We start from the raw sequence: 24577 nt of genomic DNA on the forward strand, positions 1-24577 counted from the left end.
ATTTGACGATGATATTAACCAAGAAAGTAAGGTAAAAATAGTTTCTAATTTGGCCAAAGAAAATCCATCGGTCCACAATAAACGCTACATTCCACCGAGAGAAGAACTGAGAGGGCCTCTTTTCGAAAAAAACATCGATGAATTTGTTTCCACGAACAGCAGATCCTTTTTCAGGCGACTCAAAATTGATGACAGTTTTCTCATGAAGTGTCCTACTTCGTGGCCTGCTAATGCTTCGTTTCAACACGCTCGAAAGCAGTTAATGATACGGGTGAAAGAGCTGTTAAGTTGATGCAAGACTTTCATGGCTTAATCCCAGTGGACGAGGAACAAAAACAATATTTATTAGGTTGCGTACAAGAACACAGAAAAGTATATCCTGACTGTAAAAAACAAAACTTAAAAAAAAAAAATTATAAATAATGTCCTTTAAATAATCAATATGTACAATACATAATAAATATGATACAATAATCAAAGTACCGTTGTTTTATTTACAAAATAAATATTAAGTTAAAATATTCCCCTATGGTTTCCATACAAACTTTTATATTCAAAGTTTGACATCAAATTGGCACAGGTTATCGCTATCCGATTTCAATAATATTTATTATTACAGTTATTAAGGTCAAATAGAACAAAATAAGAGGGTATGCGTGTCTCAATCTGTAAAAAAAATTTGCCCTTATAGTCTGGGACACCCTAACTTATGATTTTAAAAAAATAGACTTAAATTAAGTAGTTTTAAATATGTGTTGACCCTTTTAACTTATTACCCTGCAATACGTCGAGATAAATATAAATTGACTTTAACATAATATGTTTATTCATATTTTTTGTCTTACAAACTATAATGAATAATAAAAATAATGTGACTTCACTGGGGTTACCCATGCCGAGGACACTGAACAATATTATTTTTTCAAATATTTTTACATGTGAGAATAAACAAAGAAGACAAACTTAATAGACAGAAATAATTAACAAAATGTTCAGACAGTTTTAAACACTACATTTTTATCTTTATAATGAATTAATGAACATCTTTGTTATTTATATTACCAAACGCACAATGAAAGAATAAAAACCTAACACAAGCTATCCACTTGTGGAGAAGTTGATTCAATATTGGTTTAGGCGAATGACACAATCCATTTTACTTCTACCTCGCTCCACTATCCATTTTTTATAGCCTTTTTGAACATTTTCTCCTAACTAATTGTTTTTATAGATAGTGGAAGTAGGTTATAGATTTAAATTGAAAAATACTCAAAATACCTTTGTCCGAAAGTGATATTAGTTTGTATTTGTTTAATTATCCCAACATATTTTTTATGAGTTACGATAATATTTTTTACGATTCGGCGATAGCCAACGGTTTTCTGCTAGTATTTTAGTTGTTTTTACATTTTTACCGAAAAGGGTGTATTTTTTATTTTATTTTTAAATCAATGGCTTTATCAAAATTATGAGAAACAGACAGATTGTTGACAAATTCGGAAAAAAAATATTATTCCATTTAGGCAGAAGTATTTATTGTATCAGGTATTTTTTTAGGTTTATCTGAAAAGATGAAGTAACATAAAGTCGATTTTACTAATTAAAAGGAAGGAGTTCCGTTTCCGCTTAGGAAAGATATTCAATAATTAGATTTTCATGAAAAGCCTAAAACAGATACCATTTCCTTTGAATAAATCATCATCTTTTCAAATTAGAGCCTCCATAATAGGTTTCTTCACAAATTTTCTTTCTCCTTTCCATCAGGATATAATTATCTGTCAAATTGAAATGATTAACGCTTTTGTAAGAAAATCAAACAGTTTTAAGGATTATAAAAACCAATCAAAACGGCGTTTGGATACCTTTTAATTCGAGATTTTAAGTGTAGTTATTATTAAAATAATTAAGTAGTCAAAGTCTGTTGCGGTCATGTTTAAAGAATGGACACCATCAGGAGGCTTATCTTGTAAGAATTTCGTTTCGTAAGTTCATTCGTTTGTCATATCGTACCTTTAGGACGAAACGAATTAACGCAAAATGAGTTAAAATCATAAAACGACTTCAATAAATAGTATCTATATTTCTGCATTTAAAAAAATGCCACATTCGGGTAGGAATAGGACAAAACCGACATAATTAGTGTTGTGTTTACATTGTCGGGTGAAAGATGCAACACAGGCAAACATCAAAGGACCAAAAACCGGTTGAGTCGATTTTATTCCAATACAAATTGCATGTTCACTTTATTTTTTAAAAATATATAAACTACTAATTTAGCTTTGTGATTGTTTCGTTCCCATTTATAATAATCTTGGTGACATATTTAAGTTAACGTTATTTTATTATTTAAATTATCGATAATCTTAGTGACTTATTTACGTTTATGTCTTTTCGTGAATATATAAAAACATGTGTTTGGTAACCTGATCTGACCTAATAAAAATTATTTCACTATCATATTTATCAAAGTGCTTTCGTTTGATTTTTTTTCAATCTAATAATGACTCATCAAATAAATATCTTGTATAAACTTATATTAATTGATTATTTTTATTGCGCTTTTCTTTTGCGTATTCATAGCTGAAAGCCTTTTGTGTTATTTTAACTCAAAAGATGGTGCTTTTTTTTAAAAATACGAAACAGTCAACGAAATACGAGTAGTACAAAGGTATCACAATTTAGATTATTTTTCTGCAATTTCCTAAAAAGTTGATTTTTTTAGTTAAGTCGTTTTAGCCCTAAAGGTGCGATAAATCCATCTCACTCTAACGCGTTCGTTCTCTCTCATACAATACGAATGAATTCATTAACCGAATAAGTTATATAATAAGGCCCCATACTTTTTTATTTATTAATTGAACATTTGTAGTCAGCATTAAGTTACGGGTTATTTCACCCATTCCGCAATGTAGACAATAAAGGTTGAATAACATTACGAATTAAAAGTTTACGAATAGAATGCTGATAGGTACTGAAAAATTGTACGGTTTCAAAAATAAAGGATTAGAATAGGAACATTAATATTTATGTCAATATTTTATTTTTTATTTTATGAACATAAACGGCAAATTGGCTTTTTACAAAAATCAATAATATTAACATATTTGGCACCAATATTTTGAGTTAGTCCAAATTTTTGTTGTCAAGGACTGGATTCAACTCCCTGGGGAGCTGTTTATATCAACATATTACAACAGAGATGAAGAACATTTAAGAGAAGTTAATATAGAAGTCTAGGCATCTACAGGTTTTATGACCTGTCAATGGCTGGTTTAAGTAGCCACTTTACACACTGTGTATCATTCATCATTCTGCCCATATTTGAAGATCTATGTTCCTTCAATTCTTTCATCTGTTGATGTTTGTGAAATTTAAGAGCTGAATTAAATTCAAAACATTTTCAAAAATCGTATTCCGACGAAGAATGCCATATTTGAAAAAATATTTATTTCATGTTATGGAATTCAACCATAAACAAGTACCTAGGTACCTACTTATCAATGACAAGTATTTTGCCAACGTTTGTCGGGTCCACTAGTATAGTTATAATATGGAAAACTAACATTTGGTATTTACATTACTTATGGGAAATTATTATTCCAGTATGATTAATCGAGGGTAGGATCTTTCTTGTGTTGATTTAAAATTGTTTTACAAGTGCAAACAAAGGGAAGTGTAAATAAATATAACAAAATAATAATCATTAAAAGAACAAAGAGATTTGGTAGTTGCAAGCTTTTTTTAATCCACCAATACTAATTTTTCTAAAATTGTGGAATGGCTGTTTTCTGCATAATTACGTTCAATTTTTATTTCTTCTCTAACTCATACGGTGTTCATGGTGCTCGACTGTGGAATTAACTCTCATCCTCTATCAAATATGTTTCTACAGTATCTTTGTTTAAATCCTGCCTGAATAAACAAACATATTTTTTTTATCTTCATTAATCTCTCCTCCTTTTTTTTCTGTTTATTCCCCTATTCCATTGAAGACTGGTATTTATTTTAATTCATTCTTATTATGCTAATGCTGCTACTTTTACCTTTTTATATATTTTTTGTTTTGTTATTTTATTTTCTCTTGAATACGTTTTGAAATTTGAATAATATAAATGACACATTTATTTAATTGGTTTGCAGGAAGAAATTGTCATTTGACAAAGGGCCGCTAATGTTCAAACATAAATTATGTTATGCGCAAGAAGTAAAATTAGTAAAAAATTAATTTAATAAATAATAACATCAATTGTGTAACTGTTAATTTTAAACAAGTTTTTACTTTGAGCAGATTTTTTTTTTGTGACATTAATCAACAGTACCTACAAATAAAAATCGTTTACTTAAATGTCATGTTAATTTAATTCGTGAGTAATTTTTTTTTTTTAGATTTTTTCAAGCTCTAACATGAATTGGAAAAAATGCCCACAAAAAAGACTTCAGCGAAAAAAAAGAAAAGAAAAGAAAAGGAAAGAAAAGAAAAGAAAAGAAAAAAAAAGAAAAATAAAAGAAAAACCAAATTAACATATGCTGAAGTTTCGAAGATATGATTTATTATGCTGTATGCATTTATTTTTAATTATATATGATTTTTTTTTTAAAGAATGTGTATCTGCTCCTTCCATGCAAATCCAAGAATTCAAACCTACTTTAAACTGTACCAGTGATTTAATGTTTTGTAGTTCCTTGGTTAGAAGAGATGGAAGAGTAGAAAAATATGTTGAAAGAAGAGTGAATGCGGGCAACAAAATGAACGGAGCACTAAGCACAGTAATTTCTAATAAAAATATGTCAATCGAAGCTAAACTGGCAGTGCACAACGGAGTTTTAGTCCCAACACTTATGTATGAAAGTGAAACATGGAACTGGCAGAGGAAGGATGAAAGCCGAGTGAACGCGGTTGAAATGCTATCTCTTAGACGAATTTGTGGGAAATGAATGTATGACAGGGTTACGAATGATGATATCAGGCGAGAGTGTAAATCTGAGACAAGTATAATTGATAAGATTAAGAAAGGGTCTCTGAGATGGTTTGGTTACGTAGAACGAATGGACGACGAAAGAATGGTAAAACAAGTGTATATGGCGAAAATGAACGGCAACGTTAGACGAGGACGACCAAGGAAGACGTGGCATGATCAGATAAACCAAAATCTTAAGTCTGGTCATGTCAAAAGCAGACAGAACCGAAGGACATGTATGACAAGATGTATGAATGTGGAAGAGGCTAGGATTGTATGCCAGGATAGACGTGTGTGGCGGTCCATTCTCTCTGCCTACCCCTACGGGGAAATGGCGTGATGGTAGTAGTAGTAGTAGTAGTAGTGGTTAGAAGATTGAAGGATCTTAGCTAATTTGCATAATTTACACACATGTTATTTAAACAAAAAACAATTTATAAACAAAGAAAATTTCACTTTAGTTGAAGACAGAAATAAGGACCGTAAATTCGAAAAAAAGGTGTAAAGAATAAGTCTTACAGTAGCTAAGTTTAGCGAATGTATTTTAGTAACGCCTTATTAACGATGGTTCAAGTATAACAATAATTAAGAAATAGACGAAAAAAAACTGATAAATATTTTGAATTAAAAAAAGATAACAGGCAAAAGCTTAAAATGACATAGAAGGACGAGATTTTATTTACTTTAACACATTTTGAAATGTAGACATTTTTAAAGTCTGAATAATTAATGCCTGTCGTAAAGTGATTTCTAAAATTATGTATTAGTTCAGTGTGCAAAGTATTTTATACAATTTATAGAAACTTGTAGAGAAAGATAGCAGTCTACTGTCTATTTCTGCTTCACATGGCGCGGGGATGTGGTTGGTTTAGGAAATTGTGTTTACATTATATTTCATACTCTCCGTTAACTTCCGTCTAAAGCAAAATACATTTTTTTTTTTCAATAAAGTTTTAATTGAGTATGTATTTTGGTAGATTTTGATTAATAAATAAAGAGACTTACCATTTTGATTTCAATTCTGAACAAGACTTTTCCGAATTTATCCTTGAATCTGTAAATAAATGAAAAAAATATTGAAATTAATGTTTAACAGGAAGTTTTTTGTTCAAGTTCTTTTAGTTTTTATATTGTTACAATTTATCACTTCTCGTTTTGTATCGTATTTTAAAATCAATATTTTTCAAAACCAAATTTATACAGTGACAAAGCGATTTAAACAGTACTAATATAGGCACTGGTTACACAAGTACCGGTCCCACCAACACACAAAACTAAAACGTCAACACATGCGGCGAAATGCATAAAATCAGGCTCTCTCCGCTCGGCGCTGGTACCGGTTGACTGACACGACATAACTTACAACATTCAACGTAAACGTAAGTTCAACTCTCGTTAAAGCACAGCTAGATTTGATCAACATTGTAAGCATTTATGATTTTGTTTATTCGGAAAAAAAATATAGTTAATTAAGTCATCATCATCATTCCCTTTCCGCACCTAATGGTGCATAGGACTGCATTGATGAACCAATCGCAGCATATCCTGATAAAAAAAATGTTGCATGAAGGTAACAGTTCAGAAACCATGAAATATTATTGTGTTAAAACACGTATTGAAACAAATATTGCATCTAACCCATGTCAAGAACAAACCCAAAACCTGTTGCATGGTAGATAAATGTGCCACTACGAGGCCGACATTAAGAAATAAAATAAAAATTAACTTTACGTAGTACGTACACAAGTCAAATTTTTATTTTAAAACATTCCACCTAAGTAACAAAACTTCTAGTTAGTCGAATTATATGTAATCATCGATGCAGCGAAAACAGATCACTACATTTTAATACAGGAAGCCAAAACAGATAATTATGCTGTCAAAGCAAATTTTAATTAATTATCAAAAAAATATTAAATAATTCACACCAATTTGAATTATAAATAATTCTGATTATTAAAATTTTATTATTATATGCACAAACTTTAATCAAACATTTTAACACCGAACATTTAAAAGAAATCATTTGATAAGTTTAATGAAAAATCTATAATAAAACAGACTAGAACAACAACTTCTCTGCAAGAAAATGCACACTACGTCCTCTTGATATTTTCTTTGAGAACATTTTTTTACCGGAAATTACCTTTCTTTTATTTTTTAACTTTTTTTCCCCTAATATCAAATATTAAAAGAAAACCTCAGTGCACGTTAGTGTTGGCTTCTAACGACACTTGTTCTATCAGCACGTTGGCCTATTTTTTTTTGTGACTCTGCTATTTTGGTTAAGGTATATAGTGGTAACTGAATGTTTGTGTAATTAGTTTCTGACAAATCTAGTAAATAAGGAAAAGTCATTGTGTTAATACCCAATTGTTGACTTACATTTAATGCAATTAATTATCTTTCAGGGTGAGAAACTATAAACATCAAAAATGAAAATAAAATATTTGTATCGAAGAATAAAAATCCAATTATTGTTTCTAATTAAACTGAGTACACTTCTTCGTGACAAAGTACAATTTCTCCTAATTGGTTGAGAAAATTTCGTATTTTTTGTAGGAAATAGGTAATTCGATATGTTCTCTGTGCTCGAGTGGATTAAGAAAAGAGTTCGGGTCATGAAGTAGGACCAGAATCCATGACGAGTTTTTAAGATTCGATGGCTACTGTCAGATAAGTATTCTGAAAAAGAAAATTGAGTGGACAAAAATTCACCTCGTTCTGAAGTGGTCGAAGAGTTCGGATATCATGTGGTCTGAGGTCTTGCGTTCGATTCCTGGGAGAGTCAATATGAATTTTTTGTTTATGTCGTCGTATAATAACCCGATTAAGATACGGTTTATAGAGTAAGAAATTATAGTTACGAATAATATGCCAGATAACAGTAAGAACTGAATACTGAGAACTAAAGCTGAGTACTGAGTCATGAAAAATATCAAAATACATAATAAGCAAATAAAAGAATGGAAGGAAAGCAGATTAGCAAATATCACTCGTTTCGGACTTTACAAAGATTGACTTTTTCCTATTTTGCAATAAATTAAGATCCTTGTATCTCCCTAGCGAGTGAAATCCAACATGTTTACAGACGATTGGATTTACTCAAAACATTAGTACAAATAACGATTAAATACGTCTACCCTTCTCTGAGTTTTTTCAAAAAAGGATTCTGGGTATGTCACCCCCACCTCACCACTGCCGGGTTCGGTATTTTACCATAAATAGATTCAAGTTAAATCTTCAGTGAACAGCCATCAAATTTCAGCTAATATTAATCTCCATACATTATCTGTAGAGTTCAGCTTCGTACTTGACAGAAGATATACGTCAAAAGCAGATTGAATATATTACAATGCGTGGTTAATAACACATTATTCCGTAATATGATATGGCTCAGGACATTAGGACATGTGGGGGATGCACTTTAAATAGGATCGAGGGTAGTTTTGGGGTAATTTGTTGGGCCATTACTTTTTTTATTACTAAACCCTGAAATCTTTCCCTTTTATTACGTTCACTGCGGAATAAATTAAAAAAATAATCATTTTTTGGCAATATTTCATTTTTCCGTGACTGAGATAGCGTCTTTAGGAAATTGAAAAATATATTACTGTGATAACATTCTAGATTCATTTTCGTAATGTACAAAACAAACAATTACGCCATTTTCTGAATGGGTAGGTATAGATGATAGAACGCCATGTCACTCTTACTCTGCACACAGATCTCGCTTTTTCTACATTAATACATCTTCTCATGCGCTCGCGCAGATTATTCCGACTTTTGACAAATCCGTCTTTAAATATTTATTGAATTTGATCATGCCATGCATCCATCAATATTCGCATCGTAAATCTTTTTAGCCATCATTTCGCTCTCCATTTGCTCTACATTTCCAAACCAGCGCTGGGCTCCTTTCTTGATTTTGTCAATAATGCTTATCTCAACCTTCCATAGAGATCGATTGCGTCGCAGAGTACACAGCATTTGACAGCATTCAGCCTACTTCCATCCCCGTCATTCTGTCTCTAGTAAACATACTTCAAGATGTCTATCATCTGTTGATGCATTGCCCCTTTTTTAGCTTTCAGAGACAACAGCTGGAAGCGCAATGCAGAAGTCTGGGTGAAGATATAGGTGACATCGGATCGGTGATACTTCGTAAAGAAGCAAACAAACAGTAGTATCTTACGTGATCAAGTGAGGACAGGACATTGGTAAAATAAACGAAAATTGGGGGCCACGTGAATTAAAGTCCTTTTCAATGATAGAAGAAATCCAAGGGAAGTTTTTGAGATATATCTACACGAGAGAGTGCGAGCATTATCCTTGGCTCTACCTGACCGAGTCGCTCCCGGGTATGCTTGACTACAACCGTTAAGAGACTAAAAGGAATGTGTATTTGACTAGACATTTTTATCGATTGGTCGCGCGGTATGGTCGATAATAATGAGATTATTATGACCATTGGTTTGTATGTTCAGCGTCAGGATAGATTGTTTCATATTCCGATATACAGGATCAACTTGCCGATGGTAATGCCCATTATTGATCTGTTCCATGTATCCGAAGGGGTTTTCCGGAGCAAGATTCTCCTACTTCTTTCACATGAGTCTCTTTCATGTATTTTTTTTTCTTTTTATAATATGTACGTATTGAATGTATGTTTGTTATGTTTATTTTATATTTAAATAAATAAATTGAATTGAATTATATTGAATCTTATTTATGTATCCTTTATGTTTTTACTGTTTTTTGAAGGAGACTCGTGTTCATTAGTTAACCGAAGGTTTAAGGTAAGTATATAGTTGCTAACCACGCCATGTCAACAATAATTCACTTATGTCTACTTCGCTTCCAGAGAAGAATTTCACCTGGAATTAGCAAAGTCGTTCGATCATAGGAAATGCAATTACCCACTCCAAGATCGGCGGCAACTTCATCTCGGGGGACTAAAAAGAAGACTCAATATTACATAGCTCATGCAATTTGGACTTACTTCACTTATCTGATGATACATTACCGCTAACTTAATCACACCAACTCAATTGATGTATAATGTGCCCATTATTGCATAATTCATAATTATTTACATCATATTTTGAATCGTTTTATAAAAAAATACGTAAAAAACCCTACTTTTGTTGGCTTATTTTTTTATATTTTTGTGCAAAAGCTCTGGCAAAATGCGTGGTCCGTTCATGCAACGCATAAAACCATCGCTTCCAATAATCTAGCCAATAAATCAATGTTATTATTATTTAATAAATCAATTATCTGTCGTAAAATCTGACATATATATCAATATAAACAAATAATACAATAACAATTTTGTTAATAACCGTGATAAAATGCGGAGTTTTGAAATCACCGCCTACAAATAATTTGAACAAAGCGGCGTTTCCCCTCGTACACGTATATTAACCTGCGCAGTCATGCGCGTACTGGTTTGGTTACTGGCTAAGAATGATGCTTATAATCCGCACTTGCGCAAACTGAGATTCTTCTAGGTTGTGGGAAAGCGATCGGATTATCCCGTTACATTATTTTTCATGCATCTACGACGCGCGGCGCATTACCGCGCCGCGCCGCACCGATTCGATTTTAGTATTTTGATACTAAACATAATTTTAAGAAATATTCTGTTATAAAATACGTGTACAAAATTTAAAATATAATTTCATAAAAACCTTAAATTAATAATGTTTACTTGCTATAAGAAAAAAGTTTACAACCTACTATACTGATTTTTTTTTATTGATTTTTACTTTCAAATAATGACATCTATTTTTTGTCTAAAAATATTATTTTATAACAAGATAATACCTATCATGCATTTTTAACAATTTTTTTCTTTCATTTTCATAAAACAATAATATAATAACAATATTTCACTCAATACTTTGCAGCGGTTTATGTAGTTAATAAAAGTGGGTTAATTTTAATTGCAATCTATTACTATGTACAAACATATCTGTATTGATAATTATTATTTATGAAGAAATGTAAACATTATTTAGTTATTCTTAATTTTTACCTACATGTGAATTGCTTCCCTAATCAAAAACCTCACCGCACCCCCTGATAAGGTGTAAAGTGGGTTTTGCATGTTGGTTTATTTGATATCCTGACGAAAAGACGGGTACGTCTCGAAACCGATTGACATAGAAAAGTCAGTAAGTGGTTTTATACAAATATTCAATAATAATAAGTAAAAAAATCTACCACAAAGTTAATGCTTTAAATATTAATCATATGATCATCTTTTTGGTAAACAAATAAATAAATAAAGAAAAAAAAAAATCAAATCCAAATCCGTGTTGGGCGGTCTAGGCTTATCTTCATTCGATTTTTATTTTTATTTTTGAGTAGTCATCAAGTCACAGTTAAAATTGTGTACCTGTTGACAGTCTGGATTATTAAAATGAGTCTTCAGTTGTGTTATCATCACTAAGCAAATGCGGAGAAGATTCAAAAAGACCCACAGCTGAAATTTGTTTCTTTTGCCAATGATTTTCAAATGAAAATAGACAGGAAACCAAATTTTTATGTCAAATATAACCCTTGTACAAAATTATCAGCAAACTCAATAATACTTTAACTCCAATATAAAAATCCATCTAGTCAAAACACTTGTCAAGAGTTGTGGTTATCTTATCTGCACGGAATAGTATTTAATTATTCAAGCCATACACGGATACGAAGGTAATATTTTAAAAATGTTTTTATTTAACACATTACAACAGAGATAAAGAACATTTTAGAGAAGATAATGTAGAAATCTAGGCGTCCTGAGAGGTTATGACCTATCACTTTACACGCTGTAACATTCACCATTATGCCTAATTTAAACATCTATATTCCTTTGATTCTTCCATCTTTTGATGTTTGTAAACTTAAAGAGCTGAAATCTTTATTGTTGCGGGTAAGATTCATATGATCGAATTATTTTACCTACATACTAAGCAACGCCTGAAAATATTTTCCAATTTTTATACTTCTTCTTGAACAAGTTATGAGTTTGTCCAAGTTTTTGTAGATAAGTTCTCGATTTAACCCCCTGTTAAAATTAACATATTACAACAGAGACGAAGAATATTTACAGAAGGGAATAGATAAGTATAGGCATCCACAGAGCTTATGACCTGTCATTGGTTGGTTCAAGTGGCCACTTTACACACTGTTGAACATTCACCATTCTGCCTATATTTGAACATATGGCGGCCTCCGTGGTGTGGAGGTCAAGACGTTTGACTCACGCACGGAAGGTTCCAAATTCGATTTTCGGTGAGAACACAAAAATTAAAAATGTGATTTTTCTCAAGCCTGGGTGTTCTATGATGTAATTCACCACCGTAATTGGGCCTCCTGGCCTGTTGTGGGGCAAAAATAAAATAAAAAATAAACAAAAATAAAAATATATATTCCTTTGATTCTTGAAAGAATTTAACAAATTCAAAACATTGTCATTTTATTTATTTTTTATTTTTATAAATAATGCGTAGTTAAACAACAGACTTTAAAGTGATCATATCCGCCTGTTCGAATTACCTTAATATTTTTAAAAGCTCCAAATGAAATTAAATCCATAAGTATTGTATCTTTTCCAGCGAGTTTATATTAGGACATTAGACAAGTCGCTTCTGATGTCCCGATTATTATTTTTATTTTATCGATTTTATCAATTTTAATTTTATCTTTCAATTTTGACTTGAATTTTAATTCTTAATTTTAACTCTTAATTTAAACTTTTAACTTAATTTTAATTTAAACTTTTTATTTTAATTTTAACTTTTACTTTTAATTTTAAACATTTGTTTTCAACTCTTAATTTATACTTACTTGCATCTAATAATTAATTGTTGGTTGTGATTTTTTACAATAAAACTTTAATGTTCATGGAAGCAGAGAGAGAGGGAGGAAAGTAGAGTAGCTATACAATATCTTCTCCTTTTTATGAACTTTTTATGGAATATTTTTATTTTTACTTTTTTAGAATTAAATTATTTTTCCCCTCTCCTCCTGCATTCATAATAAATTAATGTGAACTCTGTAATTGGTCTTACTTTTTTAATTTTTTTTTTTGTACCTTGTTCTATATAAAGACTATGATTTCATTAATTAATAAATAAATAAATTATACGAGCACTTAGAATTACTCGTATTTCCCCGAGGCAAAACATTACCAAAAAATAATAAATACGAAAGCAGGTTTGAGGAGATACTCTATCTGCTGTAAATACTCTGGGAACAATTTCTCTTGTGTAAATACCGGCAAATGCGATGAATTAAAAAATAAACCAACGACAACATCCCATCCCGTCTAGCGGTGAAATGCGAACGCCGTGGAAATCGATTAGGAAGGAATTTTGAGTGAAGTTTTTCTGAATGAAAACAAATTTGAATACGTTTACAGAGGATCTGGTGGTAGCGCTGCTGTGAAAATGTAATAAGTTTTTTTCTATCCCTCTTTAACCCTACAATGCCCAATGTAGACGATCTGCTACATACCGATAATTGGTGTTAAAAAGTTATTTCAAACATAAAAAATAAAAAAAATTGAAAAGTAATTTATTAACCCTTAAGAATTATGAAATTCATTTTACAAAAATTACATACGAGTCTTTTGTTTAGTTTTGCCTGGTAATTGAACGTAGTTATACAGAAAGCAGCCAGCCATAGAAAAGTGAAACTGAGATAATAGCAACTTTGTGAAAAGAGTGAATTAACAAATCCACACAACAGTTGGAATGTTTTTGACTTAAAAAGATGATAAACAATAAATATATTAGTTTTTTTTATATATCAAACACGAATTTAATTATGATTTTTCCGATGCTGTGGGTGTTTTCTGCAAATTGAGAAATGCCGTTTTTGTGATGGACACTATTTTCAAAGGGTGGTTAATACAACTTTTTATGTGAAAGTGGTCTTGCTGTTATTAGCAGGACACAGAATTGATCTTACTGCACCCGATAACAAAAATATCTCATTTTTTTCAAAATTCTGGACTGGCTTCTTTCTGCATAGCAACGTTTAATTTAGTGTATGATTCAGTCCCTGATTTATTAGTCTCGACTGTTCTTGTCTCGTTTTAGAAGGTTGTTTATAAAATTTTTCTACTACTCTAGTATAGTGTCCATGTTTACTTTAATTTTTTAAAACTTTAAGTTATTCGTCTACAATAACATCAGTGGCTTATTTATCGATAAATTTTAATGATTTTAGTTTAAAGAGTTCACTTATATTTAGTTGCTTAGTTTCTTTATTTATTTATTTGACGGACTTATGCAATCCATTCTAACGATGGTTACTATAATTTCTTATAATAAATACAGCTACTTATAAAAAAAAATAACACTAAATAAAATTAAAGCTAGGACAAAAAAAAATACAACCTTAAGACAAGATCCGGTCTATCTTAGTGATTTTTTTTAATCTATAAAGACTTACACCAAAAAAAGTCCAGATCTTGTCTTGAGTTTACAGTACGACACGGTCGGGACATTGGTGTATGCAAGCCATAGTTTGTCCTGTGTTGGTCAAGGAACAGCACATTATTATTTTGCAAACGGTGGATCGAAACATTGAATGCCACTTGTTCCAGTAACGATGGTACATCAATTAAGCCATTGTTTTTGCAACGTTTTTGTAGACTTGAGATTTTTAACATTAACTCCTTAGAGTTTATCGAGTTCCTTAGTTGCTGTTAGATATGCGAGGTCATATACTAACTTTTTTTTATATTTTGCTGCCTTTGTCATCAGTTTATGTTATTTTGATTCCCTGTTCCCCAGAGTTGTTTCATATAAAATATTTCGTTTTTACAAAAGCTTCATAAATAATTTTTTTTCTGGTTTTGGAACAAAATTGTTAATTTTTAAAAAAAGAATCGATAATGTCGCCACTTTGCTAACTAAATTGTTGATATAAATTTTCCATGTGAATGTTTATTACTCGGCGACTAGTTTATTATATTGTATACATCACCATCATTTCCTTTCCTTACCTAATGGTGCATAAGGCACTGCATCGGTTCACCAATTGCAGCGTATCTTGATCATTTTTTTACATGAAGATAAGATGATCAGTTTTGTGCTTCAGGGTGTCAGTCCATGGGCTATGAAATATTCGAGTGGAAAAACACCATTCAAAATAATTGTTTCATATCAATCATGCCGAGAATCGAACCCGAGACCATTACACCACGAAGCCAACTGTATTGTTTAAATAGTTGTCATTTTATTTTTTTTAAATCGCCACCAGGGTAAAAAAAAAAAACTTAAAATTAGAAACAAAAAGTAAGTTGCACGTATTACTCGTATGTAAAAAGTGTGATATAATTTAAGTTCAAATAGTGATTTCTTTGGTTTTTTTAAATAATTTGACGTTATAATATTGCTTCCAAAATTTTCATTTTAATTGAAAAAGATGTTCCTAAGACTTTTTCTTATATTCTATTTTTTCCCCTTTAAATTTCCCGATGTGGCATATTGTCTACACACCAAAAAAATTAAATTAAAACTGAAAAATGTTAACAATTTTTTTCATTATTTTCCTTATGAAAATATATTTTTTGTTAAAATTAAAAAAATTGGTCATTGAAGGGTTAATCAATAATTTGGGTCTATTTTTTGATCCTCATTTTAAACATGTTTTGATTTATGCAAGAATTACGCAATTTACATTAAATTCGAAGCGTTGATATTAGAGTATTGTAAGTTGATTTGAATAATCCCGCTATCTTCATCGGTTTGTATCGGATGGTATATTGAACTTATCTACTATCACTATCTACCTCGATATAACGGAGCTGGCTCTCCTGGTTGAATATGGCGCCAAAAAAAGTATTCACGTAAATTATAAAATCGCAAACAATAATATCATTCACGTCACTCGAGGAAATAACTGATGGAATACAGATGATACACTAAAATATAAATTTCTCTATTAGGTCTATGGAGTTTGAAGTTTTTAATTTTGTCTGACAAACTTGGACGTTCATATGGTGTTAATTGCGTAAACGTCTCCGGAGGGGGGCCACGAGTTTGGCTCCTGAACGAGTTTTTTGAAGATATTTGTTGTTGTGTGAAATACACAGACTAATTATTTTTAGCTAGTTAAGGAAAGAGATATTATGAGAAAAATACGTTTGTCATTAGCACTTGTAATCAAGAATTTTGCAACTGGTGACTTTAAGTTTATGGTAGAACAATATTTTTAATTTGTTTAAATTTTTGAAGAAAAGGACGAGATTCAACTCCCTGAGAAGCTGTTAATATTAAAATATTTCAACAGAGATGAAGAACACTTTAGAGAACGTAATATAGAAATCTAGGCATCTAAAGGGTATGACCTGTCATTGGCAGGTTTAAGTGGCCACTGTAGCAAAAATCTGGCCACTCTAAACAAGTGGACGTAGCAGTCAATGAAAAAGCACGAATAATAGCAGGATGCCTCGAGCCAACACCGACTGATAAAATATACCCAATCATCGGAATCGCTCCACCACACATTCGAAGAAGGACAGCCGCAGAAGCAGAGAGGTACAAACGAACCAACTTTCCTGGATAGCCCCTACAAGCCTACACCACCATCAACCGACGGCCTCGCGTCTGAGATCTAGAAACAGTTTTATCAAAGCCACCTCCCCTGTTGAATCTCATAACAGCGGAGAGAAGAACTATGGCAAGAGGATCTTGGATCAAGACCGTGGATGGATCCAAATTAGGGTATCCGAGGAGGTGAACACCTACCATACTCTCTATGGATCGCCCTTAATAGACTACGGGTGGGTATTACACGATGTAATCACACGATCTGTAACACGATTATCTCCAAAGGTGAAAGTACCTCTCTGGTGATGATATATTGTATGACCCAGGACGACAGCCTCGCCCTATTGACATGCTCGCTCACGGAGGAAGGCTGCGCTCCGGGGGACCTAATTGTGGCAGACGACAAGGCGATATTTGTCGCCGCATATTGTAGTGGCAGGATATAATCCAACCGGACACTCTAAGTAAGTAATTAAGTGGCCACTTTACACACTGTGTAACATTCACCATTCTACCCATATTTAAACATCTATATTCTTTTTATTCTTTCATCTGTTGATTTTTGTGAAGTTAAAGAGCTTAAACCTATATTTATGCGGGTGAGATTCATCTAATTGAATTATTTCGCAACGCCTGAAAATATTATTTTTCAATTTCTATACTTCTTTATGGACCAGGTGGATTTATCAACAATATTTTGAGTTTGTCCAAATTTTTGTAGACAAGAGCTGAATTAAACTCCCTGGGGAGCTGTTAATATTTACCTATTACAACAAAGATGAAGAACACTTTAGAGAAGGTAATAAAGAATAGGTCAGGTCATACAGGTCATAAGCCCTGTCGATGCCTAGACTTCTATATTACCTTCTCTAAAGTGTTTTTCATCTTTGTTGTTAAATGTTCATTTATTTGTTTGATGTGAAATCTTAGTGTATAACAGAAGTAATAACGCTCTAGGGGGTGAAATTCAATATTTTGTCTACGAACATTTTGACAAACTCAAGTTTAAAAATGGGATAATTATTTTTTTCAGACGGTGCCCAGTATGGAAAATAATTCAGTTCGACAATACAGGTTTCAGCTATTTAATTTCCCTTAAATCAAGAAATGGGAGAATTGAAGAAATATGGATGTTCGAACAAAGGCAAAATTGTGAATGTTACACAATGTGTAAAGTGGCCACTTGAACCAGCCTATGACAGGTCATGAGTCCTGCAAATACCTTGACTTTGACTTTTTGTAATTTGTTAATATGACATAAGTTCGGTTTTCAGCCAATTTTTAAAAAAAAAAATATTTTTCAAAAATATTTACAAAATATTCTTAAATTAAAGCCCTGCTGAGTTGCAAACATACAACTCGTCAGCAGGTTCAAATAAATTACATTAATTTATTACACTTAACCTACATTAACAATAATTTTACTTCGGTTGATTATTGACAGTGGTGGGGAACGCACGCATGTGAGATGATATTTTTTATTTTTTATTTATTTCGCTAAAACAGTGCTAAATAAAATGTTTGTAAATATATCATTGTTATCAAAAACATTTTTCACTTGGTGGTATGACATTTTACACTTATTTGTTTATAAATTTGTATAAACCAATTTTTTTTTTTAATTACACTTCGACCGGTTTCGAGGTTACTACCTCATCGTCAGGAATTCAACTAACTTATAATTACACGCGTTGCTATTTATATAATAAAATATTGTATGAAAGAGACAGAAAATTGAAAGAAAGAGAGAGAAAGAAGATAAAATAAATCATAACGGGAATAGTTTTAAAAGAGGACTCGAAGTTAAATTTAATTAATTATTTATTATTTGAAGTTTTTGATTAGTGGCTTTACTAATTTCTAATCGTTCTAAATTATCTAAACGAATACCATTTTTATTGACATGCAAAATTTCTACACACGTTTCTTGATTAAATTCATGGTTTTCGGATATAAGATGATTTGCGAATTCTGAAAAATTATTATTACTCAGACATCTTATTTGTTCTTTGATTCTAACTGTAAATTTACCAATATAGAAATTTGGGCAATTTAAACAATTTAATTTATAAATTCCCGAATGATTTAATTTATCATCCTTATCTTTACAATTTGTTAATATTTTACCTATGTTATTATGAGTATAAAAAGCTGGCCTAATATTGTTAGGTAAATTTTGTACTTTATTATTAGAAAATGAATTAATGTACAAAATTCTACCCCAGTTCTCGTTTTTATTGGAAATATTTTGGGAACTGTATAAGTATTTTTTCCTATAGTTTAATTTAAGTTTTTTATTCAAAATATTGTCAATTAAATTTAGTTCATAGCGATTATTGAAAGCAATACTCTTTATAGTATTTAATTCTAAGTCAAAATAATTTTTATTTAGTGGTATTGAAGTAAGCCGATGTATCATAGAATGGAAAGCAGAGTGTTTATGTGATGTTTGTAAATAATAAAGGAATTATTATACAGTCTGTCTCGATGTTCTTTTTCAAATGCCTGAAATTTAAAATTCTCCGTCTTTTGCTTGTGATAACACGATATTACACCACTCCACGCAAATAAATTATTTACTAGTCTTTTAAAAGTTGAAAATGCTATAAAATATGAAAAATGTTTCAATTTGAATTATATTGTACTATATTGTCGGCCTCGTGATGTAACGGTCAGGGTTTTGGAGGTCTCGGGTCTCAGGTTTCAAGAGGTCTCGGGTTCGATTCCCGACACGGTTGATATGACATATTTATTTCTTAGGGTGTTTTCACTCTAGAATATTTCATAGTCCCTGGGCTGGTACCTGAAGCGTAAGACTGAATATCTTACCTATATGTTACAAAAATGATCAAGATACGCTGCGATTGGTGTGCCGATGCAGTGCCCTATGCACCATTAGGTGCGAAAAGGGAATGATGGCGATGATGATGAATAATTGTTATGTTTCTTATCTTGAATAATATGAATGCCACTTTCCATTTTGTTGTATTCCAATTCAACACTATGTTTTTTTTTTGTAATATGTACCTCTGTATAAATAAATAAAAAAATAATTGATAAATTCTTATTTTTTTTTATTTTATGTAATGACCTATTTAAAAATAGTAATAATACAAAATAAAACCAAATTCATAAATATTTATTTTAAATGATTCTTAATTGACAATTATGAATAAAAATAAATAACGTTTACTTAGCTGTCGGAAATTACAAAATAACCACTAGCTCAATTATCGTAAAATCAGTTTATCAAAAGTAATTAACCAAACAGAAGGCAATTAACAAAGCTTTGCAGTATTTGAATGATTCATTTATTATATCCGTCTATCAGGCATTAATACTATCAAACAAGAGAAAACCACAAGATCTAAACCGCGATCCTTGAAGAGAAATTCCTTCCATTATTTATATATTATTTGATATTTTGATTATCATTATAAGCATTTGTCTCGGGTTTCTTGATCCTATTGAAATGTGTACAAATAATTGAAATTAAGGGGTCTTAGACCGTAAACCGCTAACCGCGAATCTTTCTCAAGCTTTTAACTTTAATATTAAGGAGCCTAAATTGGGAAATGTTTCCTGTCTAAACATTTTATAGCGCAACAGAAAACAATAATAACTTGTTAATAAAAAGAATTATTAGACCAAAAAAAAGTAAAAATATACCAAGAAAAGAGAAGATAAAGAAAAATTACTGTAAACAATACTGGGCTGTTTTTAAATTAGTTTTAATTTTGTCACATTGTATTTATGAATTGGAAGTAAACAATTATTTTGTAATAACTAATTTTATATCTTTAACCCTGAATTTTGTAAGCAATTGTAAAGTGGGAAAAATATACAGTTTTTTCATAACTTTTTTACTTTTCCGACAGTTAAAATAATTGTTTTACCCTATTTTATTAATAATAACTATTTAAAATAACTGTGTTAAAAAATCTTTTTTATTTTTTATAGGCATATCTTACTTTTTAAATTATATTTGTAAGTTAATACTAGAAGTGTTTATGTAAAAAAAAACATTATTTATTATGGAGAAAGGTTTTTTCATAGCGATTTTTACTACATACTTCACTACATACTTAAAATAATAATATTTTTCGTGTTTGCATACGTGATGTAATGCACTTGTTACTTTTTTTTAAAACAAACACAGTCATAGTTATAAAAAATACATAAAGTGTAACAACACATATGGGTTTCATGTAGGAACAAAACAAAAAACCAAAACGTAAAGTTCGCTAGGGGTAAAAGGAAGTGGGACGGAAAAATAGGGAAGGAAGAGAAGAAGAAAAAATAGTAAATTAATATAAATCAATTAAAAAAGTCATTAAAAAATTATATAAATGTACACATACAATAAACATACATATACATACACACACACACATCTATATATGTACATACATACATACACATACATACACATACATATATATATACATACATGAACATGCATATATATATGTATATATATATATATATATATATATACACATATATACATACACGAATATACGCATACACTTATGCACATATATACGCGTACACAAATATATAATTAATAATTGAATAATGAAAACTAATAATTAAAATGAAAAGAAAATTGTAAAAAAAAAATTTGCTTTTAAGACGTCTCTATCGCAATTTTGATATATTTTATAAAACGGTATTTTCTTTCGTTGAAAAGATCTACCGTGCTAACAATTTTATCACATGACAAGCATACTCGATAAATGTACTCATTTTTTTTACATGAAATACATATTTCGATATAATATATTGCTTGTTTGTTACTTACTGTTGTTTATTTATTACAAGAAATCTTTATTTCAAAATAATATATTGCTTATGTTGACAAATATATTTCTTGCTATAAAATATGCTCAAATACTACTTAAAAACGAACATGACAAACATATTTTTAACATGTTTCTCAAGTGACCGTCTTTAGCACTTATGTGTCTAACTAAAAAAATGCTGTTTTAGGAGTTCTTTCTGATCCCTTACTTACTTTGAACTAAATTTGACATGGGAACCTCTAACATTAAACTTCTCAAATATATGTTTATATTTTAATAATTGTAAAAATAAGAAAAAAAAATAAAAAGAGGCAAAGCCTTCATCGTGTGGGTGAGATTCATCCAGCTAAATCAATTCACGCCACTTTAACTCTGTAGTTGTGATGTCAATCTAGTCTACATACGATACAAGACTTGAGATTTCTCTCTTATTTTTAAAATGATGAACTCGTATTTTTTGTAATATTCAAATGGACATTTTTATACCGTATTTAAAATGTTAAATTTTTAAAACTATGCTGGATGTTAATACATTTTTTTTTAATTCTTGCTACGCGAAGAATGAATATCCGCTAATTCAGCAACACATCCTCATAAGAGAGAGCACGAAGGTAGAACTCGTAACAAGGAAAACAGAGAAGCTGATCTGTGTTGTGGCGGGTTTCGTGTAAAACAGATTCAGTAAATTCAGTCTTCAGTTGGTTTATAACAGTTATGAAAGACGCACGCGCGTAATATGAGCGGCGTATTTATGATTATTAATTTATATTGCTATGACAGGCCTTAATTATATTTTTATTTGAATAAATTATGGATGAAGAATTTTTAAACTGTATGTTTTTTTTTAAATGTCTGAACTCTAAAATATTCCGTCTTTTACTAGTGGTAACACGATGTTACATCACGGCGCGCAAAAAAAAAATTTCCAGTCTTTTAAGAGTTAACTAGCCAATGACAGGTCATCAGCCCTGTAAATTCCTAGACTTCCATATTCCCTCCTCTAAAATGTTTATCTCTGTTGCAACAAATCGAGATCCGAAACACTCCATAGGGAGGAAATCCAGCCAGTCTGCAAACATTTGGACATACAACATACGTTTTTAAAATAATATTGAAGTTACTGTATTTTTCAGACAATCCAGTTTTCAAATGTTGTACTCAAAACCCCACAATACCACGAGTATAACAAAGAAGATTTAATTCCTTCCTTTTTCTTAGATATTCATTTCTTCCCGGAACTATGTTAGTTCAATAAATCTCAAGACAACTGGTATTATGGAAGAGAGTACCGGAAGTAATTATTACAGTATTATATTATACTCCACAAAATATGTTAATTGCGTCTAATGGATGCAATAAAAATGGTAATATTAAACCAATGTACTTCAGTGCATTTTACATTTTGTAAAACTTTTAATTTATCAACATTATTTTCAACATCTCTTTACCAAACGCTAAACAAAAAAAATAATTCGATAGTGAATTATCCAAGAAAATTCCAGCAAGTTATAGTATAAGAACAAAATGCAGATTACCCAACTCTTGTATAATGCCAGTACTCTTATATGAATCTTGGCACCTTACCAATGCCCAGAACTCCAAACTTCCGAGTTTTGAGAGTAGGTGTTTGAGGAGAATATTAGGAATATGGTTGTTTAATTATTCAACTTACGTTGAAGTCCGAGAACGGATGCAACAGCCTCCTATAACAAGCGTCTTGAGAATGCGGCGGTGAACCTGACATGGACACGTGCTTTGCATGCCTCAGGAAAACCTAAACTCAAAATGCCTACTTTTTAAACCTGCGGGCTCTCGCCGTCCTGGAAGGCCGTCCATGACAATCTTTCGACTTTATTCAGTGAAACTAAGGGGCACTAGATTAACGTGGGAGAAGGCGAAAGTACTGGCTGGTGATAGGGTCTCCTAGGGGCAACTATCAATATCCACTTGCTCCACTTAGGAGCGGGTGTGGAAAATAAGAAGAAGAATAATAGTATTTGACAGGAATAAAGTCTCAGCCCTTTTCTGTTTCATTTTATAATGGATGCAATTATAGAAGAAGTGGCTGACATGGGACTGGGTTACAAAATGGGCAATACAACAATTAATATGATATGCTATGTAGATGACGCAGCTATAATCACTGAATCTAAAGATGACCTATAAATAATATTCCCTTCTCAAAAATGCTTTCCCTCTGTTGAAATAAATTTAAATATCTGTCTTTTGTTAGTCCTAAATATTTACATGGTCAATTTCAACTGTCCATTTAAAATTTATTTAAGCATCTTTATCGTGTAATTTTTTTCTTGATTCAAAATTCATAATATCACATTTTATTTCAATTGGGTAAGTGTATGTTTATCCATTTAGCCAAAATAATATGTGGTAAGGTCATTGTTTATATCTTCATTAGTAAAAATGTTTTTGTGATTTCTATTAAATATTTTATTTATTTGACACTTTATATACATATACAATAAATATACATATAAGGGCGGGCATATTGTCTTAAGGCAATTTCTTCCTACCTACTCAAACCGTTCAGTTTGAGAAAATTATAAATACATGGACATATTACAAAGCTATTTCTATTTTGTCATCGTACTATTATTTTTCCTTTCAAATTATACAATGATAGGTCACTTATTTATAATAAATTATAACAGAGGACCCAAGATAAACCCTTGCGGTACACCAAAATTCCATTTTTGTTTTAAACTTTTTTCTTCATTTATTTGATATCATATTTATCATAAAGTTTAGATCTACTATCTGTTTTTTATCATGCCGTGTTGATTTTTTCCATGGTGTGAAAAAAGGCGAACAATTTATTTATTGGCGCAGCAAGGAGTTCCGCATAAAACCCCAAGTTCGTTTTCACTAATGAACAAAATTGCATATAAAAATACTTCATTAAGCAATCAAAACTCAGAATGTTATCAACTAAAGAGTATTGTGTGAGATTTTTCAATGCATTGAACAAATCCGGTTCAAGGCGTTACATGAAAACGCAATTAACTAAGAAATAACTTTCTCATTAAATTCATTCAACAGTAGTTTTGTTATCAAGCTCATATCTACCTATAAATAGAGCCTTGAACCTACAATAGCTTTCAAAGCGCGATGTTACATATGGCATACAATATGTAGGTTTGTGTTTGAAACTTTCAATAGAACAAGCTCGAACGGAGTCAAGTTCTACTATAGACGTAAAACGTAATCCATTAGGCGAAGATTAACATTTGACAAT

At 30.9% G+C, this 24577-nt stretch overlaps 1 protein-coding gene across 1 annotated transcript in view; it reads right to left on the reverse strand.

Annotated features, from left to right (window-relative positions):
- Window positions 1-24577, reverse strand: part of LOC148279585 (dopamine receptor 1-like) — a 383623-nt gene that overhangs the window by 209589 nt on the left and 149457 nt on the right. The window contains exon 3 of the mRNA XM_088229703.1: window positions 5964-6012. The gene's annotated coding sequence lies outside the window, so the exon portion shown is untranslated. The remainder of the gene's footprint in view (window positions 1-5963; window positions 6013-24577) is intronic.

Source organism: Micrasema longulum, unplaced genomic scaffold, assembly GCF_059751315.1.
Source record: "Micrasema longulum isolate JH-2025_06_02 unplaced genomic scaffold, ASM5975131v1 h1tg000698l, whole genome shotgun sequence".
Taxonomy (NCBI): domain Eukaryota; kingdom Metazoa; phylum Arthropoda; class Insecta; order Trichoptera; family Brachycentridae; genus Micrasema; species Micrasema longulum.